The following is a 20,010-nucleotide window of genomic DNA, read 5'->3' on the forward strand; positions in this document are numbered from 1 at the left end:
ACGGGAGGGGTTGTGGGAGGGGGGATGGGCTAAATGGGTAAGGGGCACTAAGGAATCTACTCCTGAAATCACTGTTGCACTAGATGCTAATTTGGATGTAAATTAAAAAAAAAAAATTAAAAAAAAGACACAAATTAACTTGCCCAAGATTAAAAAAAAAAAAGAATAATTTTTTCTTGCTTCATTATGTCTTCAAAGTCGTGCCTAAAGAACACCCTACTTCCCTCTCTAAATATTTAAATTATTAGATTTTGCCTCACTGAGTAAAATTATTCCCCTATGAAGATTTGTCATTATTTAACTTTTCCTTAAACTTTTTTTTTATTATTATTATTTTTTAACATTTATTTATTTTTCAGACAGGGAGAGACAGAGCATGAACGGGGGAGGGTCAGAGAGAGAGGAAGACACAGAATCTGAAACAAGCTCCAGGCTCCGAGCTGTCAGCACAGAGCCCGACGCGGGGCTCGAACTCACAGACGGCCAGATCATGACCTGAGCCGAAGTCGGACGCTTAACCGACTGAGCCACCCAGGCGCCCTGACTTTTCCTTAAACTTCTAATGATAGTTTGCAACTTTTGTTAAAGATTCCCTTAACATCCATATGTTTTTTCTTGAAGAAAGCACGTTAAGGTAGCATGATATATTAAGCAGTACCATTATAATTACTATACTAATAATAATGAGCACTGGATTCAACGATTACTTATTTATTAGGTAAGTCTGTCCTGCAGGGCTAAACAAACATAATAATATGTCCCAGCTTGCGAGTAGCTGGTAATCTTATTAGAAAGGCAAGAGCTACATCTGAAATAATTTTCCAAATTACAGAAAGCATTATCAATAACCAAGAAAATAAACATACTAGCATGGGTATTTACAGTAAAATTAAGTCCCTTTTATTATTAGTTGATATACCAAGACACATGAGATAATAAAAACTGTAATAGCAGCTAACATTTACTACTGGCCTTCCCTCTGCTAGCATTTGACACAGTTCTAACCCTTCTAACACAGTCCTGCCAGGTACGCACTATTATCTCTATTTTTACAGAGAATATAAGATGCTTGCCCAACACTGCAGAGTTTGTAAGTAGCAAGACAGAGGTTTGAACTCAAATCTCTAATTCCCAAGAGATACTGCTTCTCATCTCTGTGGGTGGAAACATGATTTTTGGAAGGTTCAATTTCTAGAAATGTTTCCCATACCAAAAGATAGCAGTCGAGAATCTTAACATTTTCTCCCACGGCAAAAAAACCTCACTATTCCATCAATGAAAATTCTACAATTAAAAAAAAATTTTCATATATATATACAGTATATGTATATATACAATTTCATATATATACTGCAAATACCCATGTATGTGTATTTATATATACACATACACAGACTTCCTGGTAATTCATCATGCATATCAGACCTCTTGTTTTTTAAAAGTCAATGTTTCATATGTTACCATTGCCACAGAGCCCTCCTTTCTTACCCAACTCCACCCCCAACACCTATTAATTCCTGGAAGGTCTAGAAGAGCTCAGCTATCAAACAGAAATATGAGTCACAAGTGAGAGCCACATATGATTTAAAATTTACTAGTAGCCATATTTTTAAGTATAATTAATTTTAATATATTTAGTCCATAATATCAAAAAATATTTTGACTAAATGGAAAATATTAATATAAATACATTAATAAAATATTTTAATTTTTAACCATTCAACATGTAATTAATACAAAACAAATTAGACATTCTACATCATTTTTTTCAAAGTCTTTAAATCTTAGAGTACATCACAACTGGTGCCAGTCATGGCTCAAGGGTTAGTAGCCATATATGGCTAGTGGTCACCATATTGGACAGTCCCAATCTACAGACTTCTGTAGAATTTAGTTAAGGTAAAACACTTGCTCACAGGGCCATTTTCCCCTTGTTAGCTCTTGTGGATAGCCACAAAGTGGAACTTTTAAGAACAGCTATAGTGATAGGAATAATATTTACCCTAATTATTTACATAGGGTTTCCTAGAGGTTTTGCCAATTTTTTTTTATGCAAGAGGTGAAGGGAAGGGAGTTGCCACAGCCCTTATTTTCACCAGAATATAACCCTGCCCACCATACATACATGTGCAGATTTAATTTGAAACAGGAAAAAAGTTGATCATTAAATATCAGTTCCAAAGATAACCCTAGTCTAGCCATTGAGCTGAAGTAATCCTAATCTTCTAAGAAACAAAGTTAAATTTTACATGCTTCTCACATATTTAAATACCTTAATATATGTTTCTAAAAATAAGTTATTTCTGGCTCAGTGCGTAGAGCATGCAACTCTTGATCTCAGGGGTTGTGAGTTCAAGCCCCACGTAGAGCTTACTAAAAAAATAAGTAAAATAAAAAGAAGTTATTTCTTTCTGTTTGTGTCAAATGACCATAATTATTACATGGGGAAAAAAATCCAAAAATTATTTGAGAATAAAAGCAAGCAATTTGCTAAAAGGAAACTAAAGCTGATGCTGAGAGCTTCTGGATCAGGTATCCTCACAGAAGCCTCACATCTGGCTCACATGCCCATTTTTATAAACCAGGAACCAAGACTTGCTCTTGGCCCGTGGTTCTCTAGCACCTGGGAGGTTGTTAAAAGTGTGAATTCTTGGGCCCATTCCAGACCTACTGGATCGGGAACCCAGGGGGTGTTAAGCCATCTGGGTAATTCTAATGCACACTCAAGTTTGAGAACCACTAGATCAACATGGAACTGGTACTTAAACCATCTGTTTAACTCCAAAAGTTGTGTACTTTTTAGAAGTTTTTTGTTTTTGTTCCTGGTGGGAAGGGGTTGGGAATATCTGCGTGTGTGTGTGTGTGTGTGTGTGTAGTAAAATACACATAACATAAAATTTACCATGTTAACTATTTAAAAAATATTTTTTAATGTTTCTATTTATTTTTGAGACAGAGACAGACAGAGCATGAGCAGGGGAGGGACAGAGAGAGGGGGGAGACACAGAATCCGAAGCAGGCTCCAGGCTCTGAGCTGTCAGCACGGAGCCTGATGTGGGGCTCGAACTCACGGAGTGTGAGATCATGACCTGAGCTGAAGTCGGACGCTCAACCGACTGAGCCACTCAGGCGCCTCCCGCATGTTAACTATTTTTAAGTGTATCGTTCAGTAGTATCAAGTCCATTCACATTGTTGTGCAACCATCTCCACCACCCATCTCCAGAAGTCTTCACCTGGAAAACCAGAAACTCTGTCACCCATTTGACACTAATTCTTCATTCTGCTTTCCCTCCAGCCCCAGGCAACCACCACTGTACTCTCTGTCCCTATGAATTAGACTCCTCTAGGCATCTCATAAAAATGGAATCTAGAAGTAGAATCTAATTTCACTCAACCCCTACAGCCGCAGAAAAGTTTGGAAAGTACAGAAATTTCTAAAGAGGAAAATGAAAATCACTTATGATACCACTGCCTAGAGGTGACTGCTAGGGACTGAACTGTTGTCTCTCGCCAAGCTGGTGTTTGAAACCCTAACCCCCTGTATGACTGTGTTTGGAGACAGGGTCTTTACGAGGTAACTGAGGTTAAATGTGGTCATAATGGTAGGGCCTTAATCTGATAAGGCTGGTGTTTTTATAAGAGGAAGAGATACTGGAGCTCCCATGAAGGCGCAGTGAGAAAACAGCAGTCTGCAAGCCAGGGAGAGGGCCCTGCCTAGCGATCAAATTGGCCGGCACCCAGATAGATGCTGGACTACCCAGCCTCCAGGACTGTGAGAAAATAAACTTCGGTTGTTTAAGCCACCCATCAGCCTATGGTATTTTGTTACAGGCTCTGGAGCTGACTAATGCCGTGGAACATGATTTTTCAGTCTTTTTCTTTAGTACATTTTTATTTCTTAGGTATATTTTTATACTTAAATGAAATCAAAGCCCATATGCCTTTTTTCACTTTCCCAGCATTTTCTAAATCTTGTGTTCTGCAGAATTGTGTTCAGCAGGACCTTAATTTTTGGAAACTGGGTTTTAAAGTGACGTCAGGTTTCTGCTGCTAAATTCTCAGAGGATATTCTATACTAAACTGGGAATGTCAAGATGGGCATCTGTTAGATTTGATCTCTAAATGTCTGGGGAGGGAAGGAGGAAATTCTGTATTATATCTCCTGCTGTTCTGATCAAAGTATACTACTGGACAACTAATAGGAATTTCAAGGGGGCAATGCCCAGTTTTGGAAGGAAATACTGGCTGACAGGAGCAATTCACTTCAGGCAAAATGTTCATTTCATTTCCTAAAGGAACCATTCATTCACTGATTGTTAGCAGATTAGTCTAATGAAACACTGCTTTAATATTACTTTTTATAATAACTTTTACTATTTTTTCAATTTTTAAAAGTTTATTTAGAGAGAGAGAGGCAGAGAAGGAGAGAAAGAATCCCAAGCAGCCTCCATGCTGTCAGTGAAGAGCCCTGCGTGGGGCTCAATCTCATGAACTGTGAGATCATGACCTGAGCCGAAACTGTCTGACGCTTAACTGACTGAGCCACCCAGGCAGGCGCCCCTATAATAATTTTAAAAAGCAGTGATAGCTGACACCCAAATGGGTTAGGCACTATATAAATCTTTATACGATGATCTCACTTTATCCTTACAAACTTCCTCTGAAAGGTAAATTCTCAATCCAGAGGGAGAAACTGGGCACATTCCCTCAGAGAGGTTATATAATTTACTCAAGACAGCATAGAAAGGGGGCCCCTGGGTGGCTCAGCCGGTTAAGCGACTTTGGCTCAGGTGAACTCGCCTGTGAGTTCAAGCCCCGAGTCGGACTCTGTGCTGACAGCTCAGAGCCTGGAGCCTGCTTAGAATTCTGTGTCTCCCTCTCTGCCCCTCCCCCACTCATTCTCTGTCTTCCTCTCTCTCTCTCTCTGTCAAACATAAATAAACATTAAAAAAGAAAAAAAAAAGTACAGAAAGGAGAAGAGCAAGGGTTGGAACTCCAATCTGTCTGGTTCCAAAGCTATTATTTATCACAATAGTCTTTTCTTTTTAGGTCTTGTTTGAAAACCTTTATGGTTTTGAATATGTAAAGGAAAAATTCATCTACTTTGACCTTGCATTTAGTGCCTTTCACAAACTGATCCCAAAGTCCCTTCCCAGCCATCCTTTTTTTTTCTTTTACAGACTTCTAACTCCATCAGAGAACTTTCCTGTCCTGCCCCTTTCTTACACTCCTCACCTAATTTAGTTCTTTCCCACCTAAATTTCTCTGCTTATGCCATCTTTTCATGGTCAACAAATCCCTTTAGGCTCCTATTTCCTATCTGTAAACCTTGACTGCTCGTTCTTATGCTCCACATCCATCAAGAAAGCCCCTTGGTTATACTTCCAAAATAGGTCCAGAATCCTCCACTGTCTACGTCCACTGTCACCCCCCTAATACAAACCATCATCATATCCCATCTGGTCTCTCTGCTTTCACTCTTTTACTCCCTCCAATCTATTCTCATCCCAACCTCCTGAGTAATCCTTTTAAAACATAAGCCAAAACCCTCCAATGAATCCTCATTTTCCTCACTATAAAAAACAAAATCCTTTTCTGTGCTCAGCTGTGAAAACCTGCAATGCCTTACATGATGGCTTTCCCTGTCTCCACCCCTCACCCCCAATTCTATCCTTTGCTGACTTGCCATGCCTTGAACTCACCAGGCATGCTCATGTCTCGGCCCTTTGCACTGGCTGCTCTCTGCCTGGAATGCTGTGCCTTCAGATATCCTCAGGCTTGCCCCTTACTTCCTTCAAGTTTCTGCTCAGTTGATCATGACCTACCATGACCACCTTCCCATCCCCCAGCACTCTACACTTTCCTTAACTTGCTTTATCCCCGCCTCCCCGCCCCCCCCCCCCATTACTTACTACAGTGCTTATCTAGGTTTATTGTCTGTTTTCCCACCAGAGCAGGGCCTTGGTCCTTTGCTCATTGAGGGATCTGGGAGTCTAGAATGGCACCTGGCACAAATTAGATGCTCAGTTGATTGCTGAATGAATGAATGGATGGATGTTCTCACACACTTTAATCAAAGGCTCTCTTTTGCTCTCACTTGTGCTACTCACTTGGTACTTACCATATACTGTTGTGTATTTTTCTGGGTGCCCCTATTATCCAACTAGCTATATTATGTATTCCCATAACCTCCAAGTGCTCTGTACAAAATTAGCATTTAACAAATATTTGATGATGAAATATCAGTGTAGTGCCTTTTTCTTTCACAGTAGACAGTAATATTTTTAAAAATATTCATTTTTGACATTCTGCTTAGAAAAGAAACACTCTAGAAGGAAATTTTAGAAGAAAAATTTAGAACATATAATTTTTAATTAATTTAATTTTTTTAAATGTTTATTTATTGTTGAGAAAGAGAGAGAGAGAGCACACAGGCACAAGTGGGGGAGGGGCAGAGACAGAGAGGGAGACACGGAATCGGAAACCGGCTCCAGGCTCTGAGCTGTCAGCACAGAGAACCCGATGGGGGACCCGAACTCAGGAACAGCGAGATAATGACTTGAGCTAAAGTCAGACGTTCAACTGACTAAGCCACCCAGGCGCCCCTAAATTAATTTTAAAAGGATTAAGTATTTTCTACACACACACACACACACACACACACACACACACCCCAAATCCATGTCATGCTCTGAAAAGAAAATATTTGCTTAGTGACTTTCATCTTTCATGGCATCTTATAACCTGAAGACATTCTTGAGAGTCAAGCACAAGGTAATGTTTTGATAGTTAGGTAATATGAAACACAGAACATATTTAAAAAAATTTTTTTTAACGTTTATTTATTTTTGAGACAGAGAGAGACAGAGCATGAACGGGGGAGGGTCAGAGAGAGGGAGACACAATCTAAAACAGGCTACAGGCTCTGAGCTGTCAGCACAGAGCCCGACGCGGGGCTCGAACTCACAGACCGCGAAATCATGACCCGAGCTGAAGCCGCTTAACTGACTGAGCCACCCAGGCGCCCCCAGAACATATTTTAAATGATAGTTACGAGTTGGGAATTTATGCAACATGTGACAAAAATAAAAGGTTAATGTCATGTAGGTTTTATGTCACAATTTTTGATCTAATAATAGAAAGTTCTAGCTGGGGGGTATTTAACTCATGAAGAAAATGCATTTTAAAAAACAACTTACCTATATTCACATTATGCAGGTATTTAAAGTGTTCATTTACATGAACATTTGAGCCTATCTCTCTATATTGTGCATCTTGTGTTGCATATCCAACGTGTGTACTTCTGAAAAACAGTTTAGACAGCTTTCTAAATAAGCTGCAGACAGGCGCCTGTGTGGCTCAGTCGGTTAAGCATCTGACTTCGGCTCAGGTCATGATCTCCCAGTTGGTGGTTTTAAGCCTCACGTCAGGCTCTGTGCTGGCAGCTCAGAGCCCGGAGCCTGCTTCGGATTCTGTGTCTCTCTCTCTGCCCCTCCGCTGCTCACACTCTGTCTGTCTCTCTCAAAAATAAACAAATATTTAAAAAATTAAATTAGCTGCAGATTTTTTCCTCACCTTGACTGCTGCACATGCATAACTTCCTCCATGAGGATTGAAGGGGAAGCTCTGTAAACAGACTCCTGCACGACTTAGGGTAAGTTCTTAATCGATTATTTGTCTAATTTAACCGTAAAACTTTAATATGACCATGTAAATGAAAAAAACATGTACAGTAATATATTAGTACTCAGAAGATACCATCTCAAAAAGAGAAGCACATTTTCTTTGGTAAGTATTTGGTATTTTCCATGGCATAATGTCCACTTTACATTGCTAAGTATGTAAAGGTCCTCCCCACCCCTTTTTTTCAAACAGCATGGTTACCCAAATTTCATTTCTCTTTGTATTATTCTCTCTGGACATTTACTTTCAGATTGTTTTATCTACATGATATATGCTGTAACAGAAAATAATATGCTGTGACATATGAAGTCAGACAAACATGTAAAACAGTAAAACAAAAAAGCCATCTTGAGGTCTATGGATAAAAGCAGCCCCAAACATATCTAGTAAATATTAATCTTTTAAGTGTGATCACACCCAGAGAAAAGGGCTTGGCTTCCATGGAGCTCTCCAATCCTAAGATTCTCACAGATCTGGTGAATCAGAATACAGATAGGAAGAATAAAGCGACCTATTTCTAAATATATTTCTTTGCACTTCTAGGAAATGCCAGAGTTAAATCTAAATATAGCAGCATGCATTTTTATTTTAAATCCTGGAAGAAATACTTCCAAATCAAAACCACATGAAAATAACTTTTACGCTCAATAATCAGGAGGAAAAAAAATGTGATTTTTTTTTGTGTGTGGGTAATAGTTGTCTATACATGGAAAGAGTTACTTCTAAGTTTTAAGACAGTTCTCACATGAAAAGAAAATCCTAGTATTCTACTTCCCAGGTTATGTCTAGTTTAAAAAACTAAAATTTTCTCTAGTTTAAAAAACTGAAGTTTTCTAACTTTCATTGCCGTGAATTTTAACTTTGTAACAACTTTGACAAACACAAAGATTTTTAAATTTAATCTCTCAAAATGGCATCCAGGTTTCTCCAGTTCTGTTTATGGAGAAATGATTTTTTTTAAGATTTTATTTTTAAGTAATCTCTACACCCAATGTGGGACTCAAACTCATGACCCTGAGATGACTGAGCCAGCCAGGTGCCCTGAGAAATGATTTCTGAAAAAAAAAAATTATAAACTACCCTATTTTATATTCACAAAACTATCAGTTATACTGCACTGAAACTAAGCTTATTCAACAACTATGACTTTTTTTTTTTTTTTAAATTCAGAGGAAATGCTTAGGGCTTGAAAACTTATTGCTAAAAATACACTGATGGGGGTGGCCATAACATTGTAAAATATTTTCTAAGGAGCACTAAAAACTCTAAACTAAAAACTGAAGAAACCAGATAAGCTGAATTATCTTTTTAAAAAGTACAAGGAGGGGCGGCCTGGGTGGCTCAGTCCATGAAGCATCTGACTTTGGTTTCGGCTCAGGTCGTGATTTCACAGTTAGTGAGATCGAGCCCCACGATGGGCTCTGTGAGGAGTAGTGCCTGCTTGGGATTTCTCCCTCTCTCCCTCTCTCTCTCTGCCTCTACCCCACTCATGATCCCTCTCTCTCTCTCTCTAAATAAATAAACGTTAAAAAAAAAGTTCAAAAGGGGTCATTTTGAAATATACTGCAAGCAACTTTTATGGGTGGTTGATTCTAATACGTACAATAGCAGCCTTATTACTCCTTAGTTATGGTCAAAATATTTACGGACCACATAACAAATTTTGAGATTCTCTCCAGCGTGACACTTACCACAAGATGTTGAAATTCTTCATCTCCCCAACTTAGGCTTACCACTAATAAGCAGTGATAAGAGTTGGTTCTCAATGGGCAAAGGAGGAAAATTCAAGTTAGTTCTTGCAGCCTTGCATGAAGAACTCATGTGCTACCTCAGAGTGTTCAGTAAGCAGCATGCGGCTCAAGAGCTGTAGATCTCAGCCCTGGTGAACTCAAGAACCCACAGGGCGAGTGTTTCACGATCTTTTACTCCTGTTGCCTATCAGGGCTAAGCCTTTTGGAACAGTCAAAAAGGAAATAAAAATTCCTTTTGACATGTTATCTTACTGGCCACACTTAGTAAATGTGCCTTATGTTGAACCTTACAGTATGGCCTCTTTAAAAGAATGTTTCCTTAAAGTGAATCACACTTTGAACATTTCATTTTTTAATGTTTATTTTTGAGGGAGACAGAGCATGAGTGGGGGAGGGGCAGAGAGAGGGAGAGAGAGAGACAGAATCCGAAGCAGACTCCAGGCTCTGAGCTGTCAGCACAGAGCCTGATGGAGGCTTGAACCCACAAACTGTGAGATCATGACCTGAGCTGAAGCCGGATGCTCAACCGACTGAGCCACCCAGGTGCTCCTGAACATTTTAAGTACTTCCACCCCAAATCTGTACTTCTAATTACTGTGCTTGTATTGACATTCTAAGCACGGGTACAACTCGAGCTGCACCGTATCATGCTTAATTAAGGTCCTAAGTGTTCTCTTTCCCAATTAGGATTTTTTTTAAGTGAAAGATATGATTCATAATCTCTGATTGCTACCAAATATAGAGCTAAAACGGTCCCCATGTTTGACTCACCTTACTGTGCAAATAAAAACCTAGTTATCTGCAGAAGGGGCAGAATAAGAGCTCTGACCTAGAATTGATCACCATAAGAGATTCTGGTGTTTTTGGTCGCAGTTTTTATTTATCACCAAAAACACTACTTTTCCCTAGTCCTTCTACTGAAATCAAGGTCATCCAATTTTAATATATTAAAATGTTCAGTAGGCAGTCATCTGTCAATTAAATCTATACACGGGCTTAATACTGATGGCAAAATGTATGATGCATGGGTCTACAGTATACATTCAAAACCCAGCTCTGACCCTTAGTAATGGAACCTTGGGTAAGTTATCTATCCTTTGTAAACCTCAGTTTCATTATCTCTACAGACAAAACCTACCTCCAGGGTTACTATGAGAATTTAATAATATTAAAACATCAGGGCCGGAAATAATGTTAAGGTTTAACAAATATTATTTCTCTTTCCCCCCTATTTTCTTCCTTGTGAAAATGTTCCAACTACAGGTGAGGACAGAAAACATAATTTCTGATGATACAAGGAAGCATCCTGGATTTTGGTTGAACTGAGATAAGCCTTTGCTAGAAAGACAATACTTTTCATACCTCATTCCCTCACATTTTCACATTCACCCTTTTTATTTCAGGTAATAGAAGTGTTTAATGTGTTTGCAAGACAGCCAAAGAACCCACAAAACCAGAAAATGTTCAATTTTACAACTTTATTAAAAATTTATCATCAAGTCACAACCATATGAATTAAAGTTGATAAAGATTAAGGGGAAGGGGAACCTGGATTTAAGATCTAGTACAGTGAGGTCTCAGGATCTTTTCCTGATTGGATGCAATGTGAGGTGAGGAAAAAAAAATAGATCAAAGCCCCCATAGCCGCTTCCCCCCCAAGACCTCTTTCTTCTACTTTCCCATACAACATGCGGACAGCCCCGGAACTCTCCTGAACTGCACTACAAACGGGCAAGCCGTCCCCAGCAGAGACACATCCTGGGCTCCAACTTCCACAAAGTGAGGTACACTTACAAGGTCTCCATGTTAGGGCTTTCCTTTAAAGTCCACAACCCATTCCTTTCCTGTCAGCTCTCCCACTTCTCCACACTAATTGAACAACCCTTCCCCCTCACTGTATTTTCCACTTCTACTATAGATCATATTGACCACGGAGAGATGGATCTCCTATGTTAGCTTAATTCACATTGCCTCATTATAGTCAAGTCCCATTTCTGGTACCCCCCCCATCTGATACATTCCACAAATTGACTCCTTTTCTCCTTAAACTCCGAGCCTTTTGCCTCCACCCCTAACAAATGACCTTGCTATCTTTCCAGTGGAGACCACAGACATCTATTTTGAATCTTATCATCTACCCCATTCTTTTTCTCGAATTTCACCTTACTATTACTTATTCTGTAGGCAGGTTGAGGAACACAGGACCTTATGAGAAGGTGAATGAACGTCACTCAAAGAATGCAGAAAGGCGTGGTTGAAGGGAGTGCCATTTGGTTTTGTCTGAATCTTTAAAAAATGATTTTCCCGGGGCACCTGGGTGGCTCAGTCGGTTAAGCATCCGACTTCAGCTCAGGTCGTGATCTCACGGTTTTTGAGTTTGAGCCCCGAGTCAGGCTCTGTGCTGATAGCTCGGAGCCTGGAGCCTGCTTTGGATTCTGTGTCTCCCCCTTTCTGCCCCTCCCATGCTCACACTCTCTCAATAATAAACGTTAAAAATTTAAAAAAAAATGATTTTCCCAATACTTCCTTTCTCCTTCCTCAGCCCATAATCTGCTTTTTCTCATCACCCACAGAGATCAGAATGTATAAGGCACTGTTGATCTCAACCAATCTCAAAAACCTTTCCTTTTGGTTCCTATCATTTTACTCTACCTGGACTGTCAAACATTTTAGTCAACAAATGTTTACCAAATGCCTGGCTTCTCTGGTTTTTAAAAGAATGTTTATTTATTTATTTTGAGAGAGAGACACAGCAGCATACAGGCAGAGAGAGAGAAAGAGAGAATCCCAAGCAGGCTCCACACTGTCAGCACAGAGCCCAATGAGGGGCTCAATCCCACGAACCCGTGAGATCAGGACGTGAGTTGAAATCAAGAAGGGGACACTCGACTGCCTGAGCCACCCAGGCACCCCATGCCAGGCTTGTTTTAAATGCTATGCTGAAGGGTTAGAATAAGTCAGTGAACAGGTTAAGAAAAAATTTAAAATTTCTTGGTCCCACTCCAGAATCTCTAGGTGACTATTTTGCACACTCAAGTTTGGGACCATGATAAAGTGGAGATACTCTCCTTAAGCCCCGGTAATTTCAGATACAATTTTTAAAGCTACTGTCTTCCATAGAAAATACAGTATTTTAGGAGCACCTGGGTGGCTCAATCGGTTAAACATCGGACTTTGGCTCACATCATGGATGCTTTGTGGGTTCAAGACCCTCGTCGGGCTCTGTGCTGACAGCTCAGAGCCTGGAGCCTGTTTTGGATTCTGTGTCTCCCTCTCTCTGCCCCTCCCCCACTCACACTCTGTCTCTCTCTCAAATATAAACAAACATTAAAAAAAAAAAATGCAGTACTTTGCAAATAGTCCAAGGCAGTGTGCAAGTAACATCTGCAGTTCCACAAATGTTTAGATGTTATTTTTATTGCGGTAAAATACATGATGTACTGTCTTTAAGTGTCCAGCTCAGTGGCCTTCTGCCCATTCACACTGCTGTGCCATTGCAGCTATTATCCAACTCCAGGATTTTTCATCAACCCACCTTTAAATTCTTTCCCCATTAACTCATTTTTTATTAACCAAGAACAAGTCTCATGGTTAACTTCATGGCCCCCACCCCCATTCTCTTCTCTTGCTTTCCTACCCAGCTAACATTCCAAGGTTCATTTTAATTGTCCCCTGAAACCACCTTTAAGTCCTAGTTTCTCTCTGCTGCCACATGTGGGGGTGGGGGATGGGGTAGGGTGTAAAACTCCAGTCCCGGTCAAACCAATCCCCTGCCTGCTCTTGGCTTCCCTTGTTAACAGCTGGATATTGCTGGCAGAAAACTACACAACTGGATGGACCGGTTTCACTTCAAATTCAGAGGCGAGGCACAGCCGGGCAGTCCTGTGTGCAGCAATCCTACCCGCTTCCCAGGGACTTAGTTCACAATCCTGCTGTCCAAGGTGAGGCATCCTTCTCACCTCAGACCATGCACACCCCTTCTTCCTCATTGCTGGTCTTGACTCAGACTTCACTGAGAACACAGATCATAAAGCCGTGTATTCCATCCCCAATTTATAAGCGTCTTTGCGCTGTGCCCATATTCTCTGCCTCCTCTCCTGCCACTCTGCAAGTCGTCTTAACTCCTGTCAAAGGCAAACCCTCTTGTGTTTTGAATAGCTTCTCACCTTCTCAAGAATTCTGCTCCTTTGGTAGTCTTATCTCTCTTCTGTTAGTCACTCCCTCCCTCTTAAATATTCCCATTAGTCTATTTAAAAATGCTCTTCCATTCCCCACCATTTAAAAAGAAGCACTTCTTCAACCCTACCTCCCTCTCCAGCCACTGCTGTGCTGTCGCTCTCCAGACTTTACAGCAAAACTTCTCCAAAAGGCGGGCTACGGTCACCCCATCCCATCCTCAGTGCATTCTGATTTGGCTTCCATCCCCATATGCCACTGAAACTCCTTGTCAAACAGCCACCTCAATGTTGACAAATCCAAGCGGTCATTTCTCTATCCTCAGTGCTCTCAGGAGAATTTGGCAGAGAAGACCATTCTCTCTCTCTTGAAAAGAATAATCCATTCTTCCCATTTAATGGCCCTCTCAGTCTCTTTTGTCCAACCTTCAGCCACTGGAAGCGTTTTAGGGTTCGATGTTAAGACTTCTATGATGACAAATGATCTCAACTAGTTCCATGACATACTGTTCGTATGCTAGTGACTCCCACAATTTATGTCCACTCCCATCAGCTCAATTTGAATATTCACTGCCTACTTGACCTTCCATTTGGAGGTCTTGCAAGTATTTCAAAAACATAACAGGTCCCACACAGAACTCGTTACCCACCCTTCCTACCTGTTCCTCTTCCAATCTTCTCCAACCAGCAAATGGCACCATCGGCCACCAAAGCTTAGGCTAGAAACTTGAAGGCCTCCTTGATTCCTCCGTCTCTACAGATAACTCATTAAGCCAATACTTCTGATTCCACCTTCAAAATACATCTGAATCCCACCATCTACCCTGCACTATCCCCACTGCCACTGTGTTTGCCTAAGATACCATCAGTCTTGAGCCGGCTACTGCAATAGCCTCCCTGTCTACTTCCCCTCTTGCTCCATACAGCAGCAGTGATCTTTGAAAACAAAAACAGCAGCTCAGTCGTTAAGCATCTGACTCCGGTTCAGGTCATGATCTCACGGTTTGTGAGTTCAAGTCCCACATCAGTTGGGCTGGAGCCCTGCATTGGATGAGCCCCACTTCTCTCTCTGCCCCTCGTTCACTTGCACCCTCTCTCTCTAAAACAAAAACAAAAACAAACCCACCAAATAATAACAACCACTGTCCCAATGAAAGCCCTTCAATAGATTGTTATTTTGAATAAAACAAAACCCCAAACTCCTGGTACAGCCGAATACAGGAGGCCCTAGAAGATCTCTCAACTCTTATTTCATTCTCCTCTTGCTTCTCTCTAACACCCATGCCCTTCTGGGCCTTCCAGGTCTTTGCACTTTGTTCACAGGTTAGGACTGTCTCCCCAGCTTCCACACAGCGAGTAGTACAAGCTCATGTTTCAAGCCTCAGCTCAAGTATCACTCTCTAAAGGGATGCCCCTTGACTCTCACTAGCCAAAACAGTCATTCCCCACAACACATTCTTATAGATCTACCAGCTTAACTTTTTACTGTTTTTCTAATCTCCAATTATCATGACTATTTGTGTTTAACTTACTTCCTGTCTTCCCCACTATACTCTAAATTCCATGAGGGCAGAGATTTTGTCTGCCTTGAATCCCACTAAAGACCACTTTAATTTTTTAAGTTAACTAATTTATTTTAAAAGTAATGCACCCAATGTGGGGCTTGAACTCACAACCCTGGAATCAAGAGTCATATGTTCTACTGACTGAGCCAGCCAGGCACCCCCCACTAAAGGCTACTTTAAAATGAAGAAGCTGGGGCGCCTGGGTGGCTCAGTCGGTTGAGCGCTGACTTCAGTTCAGGTCATGATCTCACGGTTCGTGAGTTCGAGCCCCACGTCGGGCTCTGTGCTGACAGCTCAGAGCCTGGAGCCTGCTTTGGATTCTGTGTCTTCCTCTCTCTCTGCCCCTCCCCTGCTCATGCTCTGTCTCTCTCTCTGCCAAAAATAAATAGACATTAAAAAAAAAAAAAATAAAATAAAATAAAATAAAATGAAGAAGCTAGTCCGGCACCTGGGTGGCTCAGTCGATTCGTTGAGCGTCCAACTCTTGATTTCGGCTCAGGACATGATTTCATGGTTTGTGGGTTTGAGTGGGATTCCCTGTCTCCCTCTCTCTCTCTCTGCCTCTCCCCTGCACATACTCTACCTCTCACAAAATAAATATTAAAAAAAATAAAATAAAATGAAGATGCTCCTCCTCCTCTCTGAGCAGGTTTATTTTAGATTTCTTCTCCTTTCAAGCTTTACTGGGTTTTAGTCAAAGAATATAATTACTTTGGCATTTACCATGAAACACAAAGGGAGAAAAAGCACACTGGACATTCAAAGCCTAGACCTCCACCCGCCCACTAGTCTAGACTGGACACGGACTGCACACAGGTGCTTAAGAGTCGCTCCTTATAAAAACGTTCAAATGTGTAAGGAGAGAGAAATGTGCGCATAAGATAACATAATTTTGACATCTGCATCACAAAAGTTTTTAACCATTCCCCCTAGCAGTTATTAAACACAACAGTGACTAAAGAAATAAAGAAAGGAAAGCACAGAACAAGTACACATGGCTCTTGCTCCAGAGAAGTTAATGATTTTTATCGCTTAGTTTCCTCCCGTTTTGGCCAGGTCAGCTATTCATCACCTGCTCTGGATGTTTCTTCCTGACCTTCAGTGTCCTGAAAGCCTCCTCTGTTCTTAAAAGGTCTCATGTTTAGAGTCACTTCACCATCCCACTTCCCAAAACCCAAAAGATATCCTCCGAATTCAAAATTCTGAAAAGAATCCTTTCCCCCAAGGATTTATTTCTAGGTCCCTCCCCCACCCCCGAATCTTTTCTACCCTATTCCTCATTTCTATATCAATCCTAGATTCAATTCTATTTTTGTTGCACAGCTGTCTGGACTAAACTAGATGGCCCAGCTAGACCTGGAAGCCTGTATGTTATATAACTTTTCAGCAGAAGGAGATACACATTTGAAAATATACTGAGATTTTAAAGTCTTAGAATACCTAAACCTTCTTTCTGTAAGAAAAGGTTCAATAATTTGATAAGTGGCAGCTAGAGGAGAAAAAAGAACGAGCAATAAAACTGTGTTGAAACTCAAAGCGATATGGGCCTCACGTTTCCATTCAAAAAAGAGCCAGCAGCACAGCACGCGGTATATAGTATAGCGATATTCCAAATGCTTATCTGTGTCACAGTGGAATCACCTGGACAGCTGTCGACTAACACAGACTCCTACATATTTGCTGGGTGGGCCGGAATTTCAAAATTGGGCGTTAGGGACAGCAGGAAGTTGAAAGTCAGAAGCTTAAAACTGAGATTGTGTAACACATCAGATGTTTTGGGGAAACCAACAGTAACAGAAAAACCCTACTGGCCCTAACAAATCACGGGGGGCAAAGGTGAGGTTACAAATCTGTATTTAAACATATCTCGCTCCAGTTGCTTTTGAAACTCGGATTTGGACACCATGTGTGTAAAGCCAAGAACATGGCTTTTGGGACCCAATGTCAATTCTACCACTTAAAACCGTGAGACCAAGAACAATTTGTGTATCTGGGTGATCATCTGGTATAAAGAGATAATCAAATCAACACTGCAGGGCTGATATAAATAAGAATTAAATAAAGGACCAGACACACACATGGAGTAGTGTTCAATATATGGTAAGGTCTTATTAAAGGGGATAAACCGGCCACTATATAGACTGTTTATAAACACAAGGACGCACTTACTGGTGCCCCATGTTACTTTTATCCACTAGAAATTACTTACTTTCCATCTCTGTGGACTCCTAGGGAGATGAGAGCTTTAGACTTTTTTCCTCCTCCCAATAATCTTTTCAGTAACAAAAACAGTTAAAACCCACACGCATCTCTTAATACAGACCTACGACACGACAGATAAATACTTAAATGAATGATTTTAAGGCAACACTCTGGGGAGTCAGAGAACTGAGAAGCCTTATTATATCGATGAGAAAGAGATGACCCAAAACGGTGCGGGGTGGGTTTGTTTTTGTTTTTGAAAGGGAAAGAAAAAAAAAAAAGTCTAAGCGTTTCAAAGAGAGTTTAATTTTTCGGATCAGAGTTCTGAGAACTGTTTTAAATCACTACCATTTGGAATGATTAAAATGAAAGCCAACAAGATGTTTCAAATCACTGGAACCCATAACCTTTTCACAGTCTGACTACATAAATGTCTCTCCAGGACTGTTTTAAAATAAAGCAACTAAAGAAATAAAACTAACGTAGGGTGCCAATCGAGAACCGAGTCACTAGAAGGCAGACACTGTCCTCGACTCTTTCTTCCTGCAATTTTGTTACCTGGTTTGACTCTACTCTTCAAAACTAACTGGAAGAGGATGAAGGAAAAGCCTCCATGCCCTGCCCTGCCCTCGGCCAGGCCAGGGAAGACAAAGCCGTGCAGTTTTAGGCCCAAGAAGAGCTAACGAGAAGCCCCCCCTCCCCTCCAAATTTGACCGGAGGGGGTCTGCGGGCTCAGAGAGGGAGCCCGCCGGCCGCAAGGTCCGACCCCAAGCCCACTTCTTCCCTCCAACACAAGTGCTAAGGAGCAGGACGCCGCCGGCCCCGGTCCCTTCCCGCTCCGGGCCGGCCTCCTCATCTTTTGGGTCCGGGGGCACGGGGAAGGCCAAGGCTAGGCGGCCCCGGCCTCGGCTCCGGCCCCATTTGCAGAATTCTGCACCCCAAGCGTGGCTCCCCGTCGCCCTCGCCCTCCCGGCGCCCGGGCCCGAGAAGCGTCCGCGAAGGGCGCCGCCCGCGCCGCCAGGGAAGATGGCGCCCGCGGAGCAACTGCGCCACCAGCCCTGGCGACGGGCCAGGCCCAGCGCCATCTTAGCGCCTTCCAGCCGCAGCCCACCCCCCCCCTTCAAGATCCCGCATTCGGGGCGACTCGGGGGGCGCGAACCGCGTCGGGCCCGCGCGCTCTCGGCCAAAACAGTGCCGCCACAGCCTCTCGTCTCTTCGGTCCGGCCGCGCGGGCCCGACAGAAAGTGCCTGGGTGGGCCTCGGGTCCTCGGCGCGGCGCGAGGGCTGGTCCGGCCCGGCCGCGGGTCCTCGGCGGAGCTCCGGAGCCAGGCGGCGAGGCGACCGGGAAGAGCCAGTCCCGCCGGCGGTCGCGCGCGCAGGACCGGGCCCCGGCTGGGACCGGCGGCCGGCTCCGAGCTCTCGCCGCGGCCGCCCGCAGAAGCGGAGGGAAGAAGCAGCCAGGGTGAAAAAGGAACCCGGTCCCTGCCGCCGCCTCCCTCCCCACCCTCTCCCCTCCCCCTCCCGAGACGCGGGGTCCATTTTGCCGAGAAGAAAGAAAATGCGATTCACACCCAAGAGCTTCCGAGAGAGAAAAGAAATGAGGGGGGGAAAACCGAGGGGAGGAGATTGGAAAAGCTTATTTTTCTTCCTCGCCCGCCGTCACTCCTGGCCCTCCCTGCCCCCTGCTCGCGGCCTCGCCGCGCCGTCCTCCCCACGGCGAGCCCGCTCCCTCCTTCCCGGCTCCCGGCGGCTCCGGGGGGCGGAAAACACACTCACACTCGCGCACACAACTAATTTTAAACCGGCTCAATCAATGAGTCATTAAAAGGCTTCCCTCCCCTCTCCTCCCCACCACCAACCGCCACGCCACCCCCCTTCCCAGGCTCTCTCCCTCTCCCCGCTCCAGAAATTTGCATCCGCGGAAAAGGAAAAAAAAAAAAAAAGGCGCCGGGCCCCCACCCCGCCGAGGCACCCCCAGCCCAGCCCCGCCGCCCCCTGCCCGCCCGCGCCCCCGCCCGAGACACTGAACTTGGTCTTCCCGGGGCCCGGGCGGCGCTGGGAAAGGCATAAACACTCGATTCCCCTTTTCTCCGTGTCCATTAAACATCCACCCACCACCACCATCACCCACCCACAAACCCACCCCCCCCAAAAAAAAACACAGCCTTAGCCAATAGCTCTCTGGGCTGAAACCTAATATCCTGGTTTTGGCAACTCGGTGTTTAATTTGCTCCTCTTTCTTTTCTGTCTGTCTGGAGATAGATCTCCAGCCCCCCCTCCCTCGCTTTCCCCCTCCCCGAAGGAAAGAGGCAGAGGAAGGAGGTTGTGTGTGTTTTTTTTTTCTCCTTGAAATTTTTATCACAAAATTATAATACACTCAAAGGGAAACTCACCGTCATGAAAAAGCAGTGCCTTGTCAACGGGGTTTCTGCGCCATCGCACCAGGGGCGGCGGCGGCGGCGGCGGCGGCGGGCGCGGGGCGCGGGGCGCGGGCGCGGGAGCTCCCGGCCGAGCGGCGCCGGCCACACGCGCTCCGCTCTCTCTCTCGCTCACCCCCGCGCCGGGCGGCGGGCGCCCGCTCCCCGCGCCCGCCCGGCCTTCATGCTCTGCGCCCGGGCAAACCGCTCGCCTGC

At 43.4% G+C, this 20,010-nt stretch overlaps 1 protein-coding gene across 1 annotated transcript in view; it reads right to left on the reverse strand.

Annotated features, from left to right (window-relative positions):
* BICRAL (BICRA like chromatin remodeling complex associated protein) overlaps positions 1–19,786 on the reverse strand; it is a 79,288-nt gene extending 59,502 nt beyond the window's left edge. Inside the window, exon 1 of the mRNA XM_047102541.1 lies at positions 19,771–19,786. The gene's annotated coding sequence lies outside the window, so the exon portion shown is untranslated. The remainder of the gene's footprint in view (positions 1–19,770) is intronic.
* Between the last annotated feature and the right edge of the window lie 224 nt (positions 19,787–20,010).

This window comes from Lynx rufus, unplaced genomic scaffold, assembly GCF_022079265.1.
Source record: "Lynx rufus isolate CCGP_SWC_20201006 ecotype Redwood Valley unplaced genomic scaffold, mLynRuf1.p SCAF_6, whole genome shotgun sequence".
Classification (NCBI taxonomy): Eukaryota; Metazoa; Chordata; class Mammalia; order Carnivora; family Felidae; genus Lynx; species Lynx rufus.